Source organism: Phoca vitulina, unplaced genomic scaffold, assembly GCF_004348235.1.
Source record: "Phoca vitulina isolate PV1807 unplaced genomic scaffold, GSC_HSeal_1.0 scaffold14, whole genome shotgun sequence".
Classification (NCBI taxonomy): Eukaryota; Metazoa; Chordata; class Mammalia; order Carnivora; family Phocidae; genus Phoca; species Phoca vitulina.
In genome coordinates this window covers 2483000-2495235 of record NW_022589717.1, presented here as the reverse complement: position 1 = coordinate 2495235, position 12236 = coordinate 2483000, and the positions used below count along the sequence as shown (strand labels likewise).

General features: G+C 37.4%; 1 protein-coding gene across 1 annotated transcript in view; it reads left to right on the top strand.

Moving 5' to 3' along the window:
- NUDT6 (nudix hydrolase 6) overlaps positions 1-12236 on the top strand; it is a 31225-nt gene that overhangs the window by 8599 nt on the left and 10390 nt on the right. The gene's annotated exons all lie outside the window — the stretch shown is intronic.

Genomic DNA, 12236 nt, shown 5'->3' with positions numbered 1-12236 from the left:
AGCTGCTTCTGCTTTGTAAATTGCTTTCTAAATTTTCAGTTCTCCCTAGAGAAAAATAAAATGCAGAAATTTTTATATGCTCAAGGAATTACAGAGAGATATTTTAAAAGTTCTTTCTAAGCAGTTATGGATTATTAGGGTATTTATTTAATTCAAAAAGTACCTATGGAGGCTTTGAAAATGTCAGGATAACCTCATGTTGCTCACTATTATATTATGGCTACAGAAAAATTATAAATGGCTATATTTAGGTGGGAAGATACCTGTGTTTCTCACAGACTGTCAAGATATTCTTCCACTCATTCAGCATTCATTAAGCTCCCATTCTGAGCCAAGTGCTGAGAATACAAAGGTTGTTAAAACAGCTGACCTTTCAAGTTTTTACTTCTTTGGATCTCTCTTACAGCCCTATGGACTTTTCCTAGATCTTATCATTACTCATATTGTGACTTAATAATTCTTTATTTTAAACTTTCCTTGTTTAATTCATTGTGTGGCTCTATGTCCTGATTGGGAACAATGAGATAGTAGTTAGAGAACAATTTTTTAAAGAAGTTTTGCTGTAAGGGAAGAAGATAAATGCAGTAGTAATGAGGGTATTTGAGATTAATAGATGAATTTTTAACAACAGATACTAATGCAAGTTTATAACTGAATGGAAATATTTGGTAGGGAAGGAGAAACTTATAATGAAGGAATGAGAAAGATAAATGCAGAAGAGTAATAGATTAAAAAAGGTAAAAGGATAAAAATCCAAAGCAGGGATGGAAGGACTGGCTGTGAAAGAGGGAGGGACAGTTATTTTCATTCTTAAAAGAGGAAAAACAAAAAATAAGATTTGTGGAGATACACAGATTTAGTGATGGGACAACATGGGAGCTCCTAACTGAGCACTTCGATTTCCCTCAAAGAAATAGCAGGAAGAGTCACCAACTGAGAAAGATGGGAGAGGAGAGGTTATTTATAGATGTGAGGATAGAAGAGAAGGTATGAAATATTCATCTCAGAAAATGAAGGCAATTAGGGAAGTATAGTAAGATTGACAAATGGTGTTAAATGTCCTCTTAGATTTGTGGGTATTATTGAAAATGAGAGGAATCAAAAAGAGTTCTGTGACTTTCTCAAAGAATTTTCAGCTGCTCAGGCACAAAAAAAGGCAAATACTCAGGTTTAACTAGATTAGAATTTTTCCTGGATAAGTATAATGGAGAAAAGAATTAACTATGTTTGTGTAGGAGTAATTACATAGATGAACCATAAAATTTTTTTATTATTAACATATAGTGTATTATTTTTTCAGGGGTACAGGTCTGTGATTCATCAGTCTTACACAATACACAGTGCTTACCACAACACATACCCTCTCCAATGTCTATCACCCAGCCACCTCATCCCTCCCACCCCCCTCCATTCCAGCAACCCTCAGTTTGTTTCCTGAGATTAAGAGTCTCTTATGGTTTGTCTCCCTCTCTGGTTTCTTCTTGTTTCATTTTTTCCTCTCTTCTCCTATGATCCTCTGCTTTGTTTCTCAAATTCCACATATCAGTGGGATCATATGATAATTGTCTTTCTCTGATTGACTTATTTCGCTTAGCATAATACCTTCTAGTTCCATCCACGTCATTGCAAATGGCAAGATTTCATTTTTTGATGGCTGCATAATATTCCATTGTATATATATACCACATATTCTTTATCCATTCATCCATCAGTGGGTATCTGGGTTCTTCCCATATTTTGGCTATTGTGGACATTGCTGCTATAAACATTGGGGTGCATGTGCCCCTTTGAATCACTATGTTTGTATCCTTTGGGTAAATACCTAGTAGTGCACTTATTGGGTCATAGGGTAGCTTTATTTTTAACTTTTTGAGGAACCTCCATACTGTTTTCCAGAGTGGCTGCACCAGTTTATATTCCCACCAGCAAAGCAAGAGGGTTCCACTTTCTCCATATCCTTGCCAACATCTGTTGTTTCCTGAGTTTTTTATTTTAGCCATTCTGACCTATGTGAGGTGGTATCTCACTGTGGTTTTGATTTGTATTTCCCTGATGCCAAGTGATGTTGAGTATTTTTTCCATGTGTCTGTTGGCCATTTGGATGTCTTCTTTAGAGAAATCTCTGTGCATGTCCTCTGCACATTTCTTGACTAGATTTTGTTGTTTTGGCATGTTGATAAGTTCTTTAGAGATTTTGGATAGTAGCCCTTTATCTGGTATTTCATTTGCAAATATCTTCTCCCATTCCATAGGTTGCCTTTTAGTTTTGTTGACTGTTTCCTTTGCTGTGCAAAAGCTTGTATCTTGATGAAGTCCCAAAAATAGTTTGTTTCTCTTGCCTTAGGAGACAAGACGTGTCTAGCAAGAAGTTGCTACTGCCTGTGTTCTCCTCTAGGATTTTGATGGATTCCTGTCTCACAGGTCTTTCATCCATTTTGAGTCTATTTTTGTGGATGGTGTAAGGAAATGGTCCAGTTTCATTCTTCTGCATGTGGCTCTCCAGTTTTCCCAACACCATTTGTTGAAGAGACTGTCTTTTTTTCCATTGGATATTCTTTCCTGTTTTGTCAAAAATCAGTTGACCATAGAGTTGAGGGTCCATTTCTGTGTTCTCTATTCTGTTCCATTGATCAATGTGTCTATTTTTGTGCCAGTACCATACTGTCTTGATGATTACAGCTTTGCAGTACAGCTTGAAGTCTGGAATTGTGATGCCTCCAACTTTGGTTTTCTTTTTCAATATTCCTTTGGCTATTCAGAGTCTTTTCTGGTTCCATAGAAATTTTAGGATTGTTTGTTCCAGCTCTATGAGAAATGCTGATTGTATTTTTTTTTTTTTAAGATTTTATTTATTTATTTGAGAGAGAGAGAATGAGAGAGAGCACATGAGAGGGGGGAGGGTCAGAGGGAGAAGCAGACTCCCTGCCAAGCAGGGAGCCCGATGCGGGACTCGATCCAGGGACTCCAGGATCATGACCTGAGCCGAAGGCAGTCGCTTAATCAACTGAGCCACCCAGGCGCCCTGCTGATTGTATTTTGATAGGGATTGCATTGAATGTGTAGATTGTATAGTGGAGAGTTTTTATCAAGAAAAGATGCTGTATTTTGTCAGATGCTTTTTCTGCATCTGTTGAGAGGATCATATGGTTCTTGTCCTTTCTTTTATTAATGAAGTGTATCACATTGATTGATTTACGGATGTTGAACCACCCTTGCAGCCCAGGAATAAATCCCACTTCGTTGTGGTGAATAATTCTTTTAATGCCCTGTTGGACCCTATTAGCTAGTATCTTGGTGAGTATTTTGGCATCTATGTTCATCAGTGATATTGTTCTGTAATTCTCCTTTTTGATGGGGTCTTTGTCTGGTTTGGGGATCAAGGTAATGCTGGCCTCACAGAATGAGTTTGGAAGTTTTCCTTCCGTTTCTATTTTTTGGAACAGTTTCAGAGGAATAAGTATTAATTCTTCTTTAAATGTTTGGTAGGCCTCCACTTGGAGGCCTTCTGGCCCTGGACTCTTGTTTGTTGGGAGATTTTTGATTACTAATTCAATTTCTTTTCTGGTTATGGGTCTGTTCATATTTTCTATTTCTGTTTCAGTTTTGGTATAGTTTATATGTTTCTAGGAATGCATCCATTTCTTCCACATTGCCTAATTTGTTGACATATAATTGCTCATAATATTCTTTTATAATTGTTTGAATTTCTTCAGTGTTGGTTGTGATCGCTCCTCTTTCATTCATGATTTTTTTTATTTGGGCCCTTTCTCTTTTCTTTTTGATAAGTCTGGCTAGGGGTCTATCAATCTTATTAATTCTTTCAAAGAATCAGCTCCTAGTTTCATTGATCTGTTCTGCTATTTTTGATTTCTATATCATTGATTTCTGCTCTAATCTTTATTATTTCTCTTCTCCTGCTGGATTTAGGCTTTATATGCTGTTCTTTTTCCAACTTCTTTAGGTGTAAGGTAGGGTGTGTATTTGAGACTTTTCTTGTTTCTTGATAAAGGCGTGCATTGCTATATACTTCCCTCTTAGGACCACCTTTCCTGCATCCCAAAAGTTCTGAACTGTCATGTTTTTATTTTCATTTGTTTCCATGTATTTTTTTAATTCTTCTCTAATTTTTTGGTTGACCCATTCATCCTTTAGTAGGATGCTCTCTAACCTCCATGTATTTGTGTTTCTTCCAAATTTTCCCTTGTGATTGAGTTCAAGTTGTAAAGCATTGTGGTCTAAAATATGCATGGTATAATCTCAGTCTTTTTATATGGTTTGAGACCTGATTTGTGACCCAGTATGTGATCTATTCTGTAGAATGTTCCATATGCACTCAAGAAGAATGTGTATTCTGTTGCTTTAGGATGGAATGCTCTGAATATATCTGTGAAGTCCATCTGGTCCGGTGTATCATTCAGAGCCCTTGTTTCCTTGTTGATTGTCTGCTTATGGTCTGTCTGTTGCTGTGAGTGGGGTGTTAAAGTCCCCTACTATTAATTGTATTATTATCAATGTGTTTCTTTAATTTTGTTATTAATTGGTTTATATATTTGGCTGCTCTCAAATTAGGGGCATAAATATTCACAATTGTTAGATCTTGTTGTATGGACCCTTTTATTGTGATATGGTGTCCTTCTTCATCTCTTATTGCAGTGTTTGGTTTAAAATCTGGTTTGTCTGATATAAGGATTGCCACTCCAGCTTCCTTTTGATGTCCATTAGCATGATAAATGGTTGTCCACCCCCTCACTTTCAATCTGCAGGTGTCTTTAGTCTAAAATGAATCTCTTGGAGACAGTATATTGAAGGGTCTTGTTTTTTTTAATCTAATCTGATACCTTATGTCTTTTGATTGGAGCATTTAGTCCATTTACATTCAGAGTAGTTACTGAAAGATATGAGTTTAGTGCCATTGTATTACCTATAAAGTTGCTGTTTCTGTAGATTCTCTCTGTTCCTTTCTGGTCTTTGTTACCTTTGGGCTCTCTTTGCTCAAAGGATCCCCTTCAATATTTTGTGCAGAGCTGACTGAGTGTTCACGAATTTCTTTAGTTTTTGTTTGTCCTGAAAACTCTTTATCTCTCTTTCTATTCCGAATGACAGCCTTGCTGGATAAAGTATTCTTTGCTGCATATTTTTTCCATTTAGCACACTGAGTATATCAAGCCAGTCCTTTCTGGCCTGCCAGGTCTCGGTGGACAGGTCTGCTGCCAGCCTTATGTTTCCACCCTCGTAGGTTAAGGACCTCTTGTCCTGAGCTGCTTTCAGAATTTTCTCTTTATCTCTGAAATATGCAAGCATCACTATTATATGTAATGGTGTTGACCTATTTTTGTTAATATTTGAGGGGGGTTCTCTGTGCCTCCTGGACTTGAATGCCTGTTTCCTTCCCCAGATTAGGGAAGTTCTCAGCTATAATTTGTTCAAACAACCTTCTGCCTCTCCTTCTCTCTCTCCATCTTCTGGGACCCCTATTATCTGGATATCATTTCTCTTTATGGTGTTGCTGATTTCTCCAAGTCTCCCTTCATGATCCAGTAGTTGTTTTTCTCTTTTTTCTTAGCTTCCTTATTTTCCATCATTTTGTCTTCTATATCACTGACTCTCTCTTCTGCCTCATTTATCTTCCGTGTTAGAACTTCCATTTATGACTGCATCTCCGTAATAGCATTTTTAATTTTGGCCTGATAAGACTTTAATTGTGGGTTTATTTCTGGGTTCTCTACTCTATTCCATTAATATGTGTCTATTTTTGTGCCAGTACCATACTGTTTTGATTACTACAGCTTTGTGCTATAACCTGTCTGGAATTGTGATGCATCCAGCTTTTGCTTTTCTTTTTCAAGATTTCTTTGGCTATTCAGGAGCCTTTGTGGTTCCATACAAATTTTAGGATTATTTGTTCTAGTTCTGTGAAAAATGCTGTTCATATTTTGATAGGGATTGCATTGAATCTGTAGATTACTTTGGGTGGTATGGACATTTTAATAATATTTGTTCTTCCAATCCATAAGCATGGAATGTCTTTCCATGTCTTTGTGTCATCTTCAATTTCTTTCATCAGTGTTTTTTTAGTTTTCAGAATACAGGTCTTTCACCTCTTTAGTTAGGTTTATTCCTAGGTATCTTATTATTTTGGGTGCAATTATTTTTTTTTTAAGATTTTATTTATTTATTTTGACAGAGACAGCAAGAGAGGGAATACAAGCAGGGGGAGTGGGAGAGGGAGAAGCAGGCTTCCTGTTAAGCAGGGAGCCCGATGCAGAGCTCGATCCCAGGACCCCGGGATCATGACCTGAGCCAAAGGCAGGCGCTTAACCGACTGAGCCACTCAGGCGCCCCTATTTTGGGTGCAGTTATAAATGGGATTGTTTTCTTAATTTTACCTTCTGCTGATTTATTGTGTATTGAATTGTACAGATTTCTGTACATTGATTTTTGCATCCTACGACTTTACTGAATTTGTTTATTCTAGCAGTTTTTTGGTGGAATGTTTAGGATTTTATATATATAGTATCATATTATCTGCAAATAGTAGTTTCACTTCTTCCTTACAGATTTAGATGCCTTTTGTTGTTGTTGTTGTCTGACTGCTGTGCCTAGGACTTCCAGTACTATGTTGAATAACAGTGGTGAGTCATCCTTATCTTGTTCCTGACCTTAGAAGAAAGGCTCTCAGTTTTTCCTCATTAAGGATGATGTTAGCTGTGGGTTTTTCATATATGGCCTTATTATGTTGAGGTATGTTCCCTCTAACCTACTTTGTTGAGGGTTTTTGTCATGAATGGATGTTGTACTTTGTTAAATGCTTTTTCTATGTCTATTGAAATGATGATATGGTTCTTATCCCTATTTTTTTTAAGATTTACTTATTTGAAAAGAGTATGCACGCACACGAGCAGGGGGGAGTAGCAGGGGGAGGGGAGGGAGAGAATCTCAAAGCCAATTTCCCACTGAGTGCAGAGCCCAACTCGGGACTCGATCTCATGACCCTAAGATCATGATCTGAGCTGAAATCAAGAGTTGGACGCTCAACCAACTGAGACATCCAGGCACCCCATCATTTTTTTTATTAATGTGATGTATTATGTTGATTGATTTGTGAATGTTGAACCATCCTTGCACCCCAGGAATAAATCCCACTTGATCATGGTGAATGATTTTTTTCATGTATTCTAGATTCAGTTTGCTAGTATTTTGTTGAGGATTTTTGCTTCTATGTCCATCAGAATTATTAGCCTGTAGTTCTCTTTTTTAGGACTATACCTGGTTTTGGTATCAGGGCGATGTTGGCCTCATAGAATGAATTTGGAAGTTTTCCTTCATTTTTTAATTTTTTGGACTAGTTTGAGAAGAATAGGTATTAACTTTTTAAATGTTTGGTAGAATTCACCTGTGAAGGCATCTGGACCTGGACTGTTGTCTGTTGAGAGTTTTTTATTACTGATTCCATTTCTTTGCTGGTAATTTGTATGTTGAAATTTTCTATTTCTTCCTTTTTCTGTTTCGGTAGGTTATATGTTTTTAGGAATTTAATCATTTCTTCTAGATTATCCAGTTTGTTGGCATGTAGTTTTTCATAACATTCTTTTATGATTGTATTTCTGTGGTGTTGGTTGTTATATCTCCTCTCTTATTTGTGATTTTATTTATTTGGGTCCTTTCTCTTTTTTTCTTGACACATCTGGCTAGAAGTTTATCACTTTATTATTTTTTTCAAAGAATCGGTTCCTGGTTTCATTGATCTGTTTTTTTAGTTTCTGTATCATTTATTTCTGCTCTAATCTTTATTATTGCTCTCCTTCTGCTGGTTTTAGGTTTTGTTTCTTTTTTTTTTTGTCCATGTGCTACTGGTTTATTTATTCATTTGAGCTTATCATTCCATTTCTGTCTTTCTAAGTGTTAATTAAAAATAGCAACAAAGTAATGTCTTATTTTGGCTTAGGAGAACAAGAGGCTTCAACATTAATTCAGTAAACTAGGTTTTGTTTCTTGTTCTTTTTCTAGCTCCTTTCTGTGTAAGGTTAGGTTGTTTATTTGAGATTTTTCTTGCTTCTTGAGGTGGCCTATATTGCTATAAACTTCCCATTTAGAACCACGTTTGCTGCATCCAAAGCTTTTGAGCCATTATGTTTTCAATTTTACTTGTTTCCATTTACTTTTTTGTTCTTTTATTTCCTGGTTGACCCATTCATTGTTTAGTAGCCTGTTATTTAACCTCCATGTATATGTGGTCTTTCCAGAGTTTTTCTTGTGGTTGACTTGTAGTCTTGTAGCACTGTGGTCAGAAAAGACATATGGTATAACTTCGGTCTTTTTAAATTTGTTGAGGCTTATTTTGTGGCCTAATATGCGATCTGTTCTGTAGGATGTTCCATGTGCACTTGAAAAGAATGTGTATTCTGTTTTAGGATGGCATGTTCTGAGTATATCTGTTAAATCCATCTGGTCCAGGGTGTCATTCAAAGGCAATGTTTCCTTGTTGAGTTTCTGTTTAGATGATCTGTCCATTGATGTAAGTGAGGTGTTAAAGTCCCCTACCATTATTGTATTATTATTGGTTAGTTCCTTTATATTTGTTATTAACTCTTTTATGTATTTGGGTGTCCCATGTTGGGGGAATAAATATTTACAATCATTATATCTTCTTGTTGGATTGTCCCCTTTATTATCATATAATGTCATTCTTTGTTCTTGTTACAGTGTCTGTTTTAAAGTCTAATTGTCCAGTATGAGTATTGCTACTCTGGCTTTCTTTTGATCTTCCCAATCTTTAACAATCTTTAAGCCTTTAAAGCCTTTAAAAACAGTCTGTAAGTCTTGACATACAATGAGAAAAGAAATAAATCAGGTAATTTCACCTCCTCACCTCCATCTCTTCGCCTTATGCATTGATGTCACAAATCTGGTCCACTCCTAAATGTTAGATTTGATGACATTAAATTTGTCAGTTAAGAAAAAGAATGAGCTTTAAATCATTTGGTATTTTGAGTTGAGGGTGGGACTAGAATAGTAGTATCTCTACAGATACAGGGATATTGTTAGAGGGGAAATGATGAATTCATTACAGAGAATATGAGGTGAAGTTGAAAGAGATGTTTAAGTGGGAGTACCCAGACATTTCTTCTCATTCCTCCTGATGAGTTACTGCGTACGAAAAAGGTGTGCGAGTTGAAGAGTATTAATTAATGAATTTCTTTTTACAATTTCTATCATCATGATCCACAGTACTTTAAAGCTCTGGACAGTGGCTTTCATCTGCAGGAGTGGGTACAAGGAAGATACTGATATTGAGTCTAGGATTGCATGGCCTAGCCACTGGTCTCTTTTAAGAGGTTTAATTAGGGGGGACTTTCCATACAGCTGCAATTCTAGCTATTCTATGGAATTGTGCTCTGTAGAATCATGCCATATAGCACAGTGCCACTCCAGGAAAAATAGGTACGTACTAAACATATGAAAGAGAGAACTGAGCACAATGTTCTAAAAACATAAAGGATAAAAGGAAAATAATTTTAGGCATCATCAGTATAAATAGTTGACAGGGATGAAGTAGAAAAATAGGAAGAGTAACACACACCAGTTGTCTTTCATAGGCCAAAGAGGTTGGAGGAGTTAAGACATGATAATAGTTGAATCGTCTAGATCTGAGTCAGTTCACCATTCTTTGAAATAAACTATTCGGAAGTGAGGACTTCTCTGATACCACTTTAGGAATGGAAGATAGGGGTGCCTGGGTGGCTCAGTTAAGCATCCAAGTCTTGATTTTGGCTCAGGTCATGAGATTGAGCCCCGCATTGGGCTCCACACTGGGCATGGAGCCTGCTTAAGATTCTTTCTCTTCCTCTGCCCCTCCCCCAACTCACGCACGCAAGTGTGCACATGCATGCTCTCTCAATCTCTCTCAAAAAAAGGAATGGAAGATAAACACCCAGAGAGCTTTTTGTCTGGTGCAGTTCATGGAGTGTGAATATGTATATGTCTTTTAGTGGAAAAGTTTGAACTTAGTTGTTTTAGAACATGTTAAACTTCAGTTGTGCCCCGAATTCTACACTTAGTAACTGAAGTTAACATTTTATAGGACATGGGGAACATAAGTTCTCTTATTCTCTGTACCTAAGTTACCTTTTGGAAGGAAGTTATATTATTAATTATGTAAACATACTCCATTTTGGTACAGGATGTATCATTTAGAGAAGAATAGGGTTCTCTATGTAGAGACATATACCTCTGATTCTTTATTCTAATTTTTTTACTTTGTATGTGTGTGTATGACATTTGAAAGCCAAATTATTATCAGCGTCTGCCAACTTGACCAGCCAAGGGATATTCAGTTGCAGCATAGCCATTCTAAGCTTGTTTCCCTGATAAAATAATTTCTTCCTTTCCTCTTCAACAATTTTCATCTCTTGTTTTTATTTAACAGCCAGACTAACATGATTGCTCCACTCTAAGCAGTCTTTCAGGGTTGGTTGAGCTATCAAATAAGAATCTATGTAGTTACTTGTTTATTAAAATATAGAAATTCATAAACAAACCTAAGTCAAATAATTTAAAAATTGGGTTGCAGTCAAAAAAAAAAGAAAAGGAGGAGCTTCCCTGGCAGCTATGGCTGAATGGTCTTACCCCAAACCTATACAATGTGATGTTTTTTTGGGTGAGTTATTTTTTTCCTTATAAAACCTGCCAAGACAAATGATTTAACAGGTTCAGTTTGTAGAAATCAGTTTCTATAGTGATATGTATTACAGCAGTTCAAAAGGAAAGAATTGAGTTGAGTTATACCTTTAAAACAGGGCAATAGTCGGGGCGCCTGGGTGGCTCAGTTGTTAAGCGTCTGCCTTCGGCTCAGGTCATGATCCCAGGGTCCTGGGATGGAGCCCCGCATTGGGCTCCCTGCTCCGCGGGAAGCCTGCTTCTCCCTCTCCCCCTCCCCCTGCTTGTGTTCCCTCTCTCGCTGTGTCTCTCTGTCAAATAAATAAATAAAATCTTTTAAAAAAAACAGGACAATAGTCAAAACTATGTACAGGCAGACCTCTTTTTATTGTGCTTTGCTTTATTGTATTCCCAGATACTGTGTTTTTTACAAGTGGAAGGTTTATGGCAACCCTGCAACAAGCATCTGTCACTGCCATTTGTCCAACAGCATTTGCTCACTTCGTGTCTCTTGTCACGTTTTGGCAATTCTCACAATACTTCAAACTTTATCATTATTACTATATTTATTATGGTGATCTGTGATCAGTGATCTTTGATGTTATTATTGTAATTGTTTTGGGGCACCACACCCTGTGCCCATATAGGACCACAAACCTAATCGATGAATGTTGTGTGTGTTCTGACTGCTCCACCTCCCAGCCATTCCCCCCCTCCCCCCCCACCACCTCTCTGTCTCTCTCTCCCCTCGGGCCTTCCTATTCCCTGAGTCACAACAATCTTGAAATTAGGCTAATAACCCTGCAGTGGCCTCTTAAATGTTCAAATGAAAGGAAATGTCACACATCTCTCACTTTAAATCAAAAGTTAGAAATGATTAAGCTTAGTAAGGCATGTTGAATTGAAACCCAAGACAGACTGAAAATTAGACCTCTGAAACAAAACAGTTAGCCAAGTTGTGAATGCTAAAGGAACACACAAATGATAAGAAAGTGAAATGGCCTTATTGCTGATATGGAGAAAGTTGGAGTGTCTGGATAGAAGATCAAACCAGCCACAACATTCCCTTAAGCCAAAGTCTAATCCAGAGCAAAGCCCTAACTTTCTTCAATTCTATGAGGGCTAAGAGAGGTGAGGAAGCTGCAGAAAAGTTTGAAGCTAGCGGACGTTGATTCATGAGGTTTAAGGAAAGAAGCCATCTCCACGACATAAAAGTCCAAGGTGAAGCAGCAAGTGCTGATGTAGAAGCTATAGCAAGTTCTCCAGAAGATCTAGCTCAGATCATTAATGAAGGTGGCTCTAAAAAACAGGCTTTCAATGTAGATGAACCCTGATCTGGGCAAATTGAAAACCTTCCAATATAAGGCTTTTTCATCTACATTGAGAATCTGTTGTTTAGTGGAGCCTCAGAGGGAGTGAGCCGGCAAAGCAGAAATCGGTTAGAGGGGTCCCAGCTCCATCATCAGGAGGAGGAGCATGGAGGGTGGGTTTAGAGCTGAGAGAGAATAGCAGCATCAACTTACTAGAAATGCACATTCTTGGGCCTCACTCCAGACCTGATGAATCAGAAATGCTGGGGA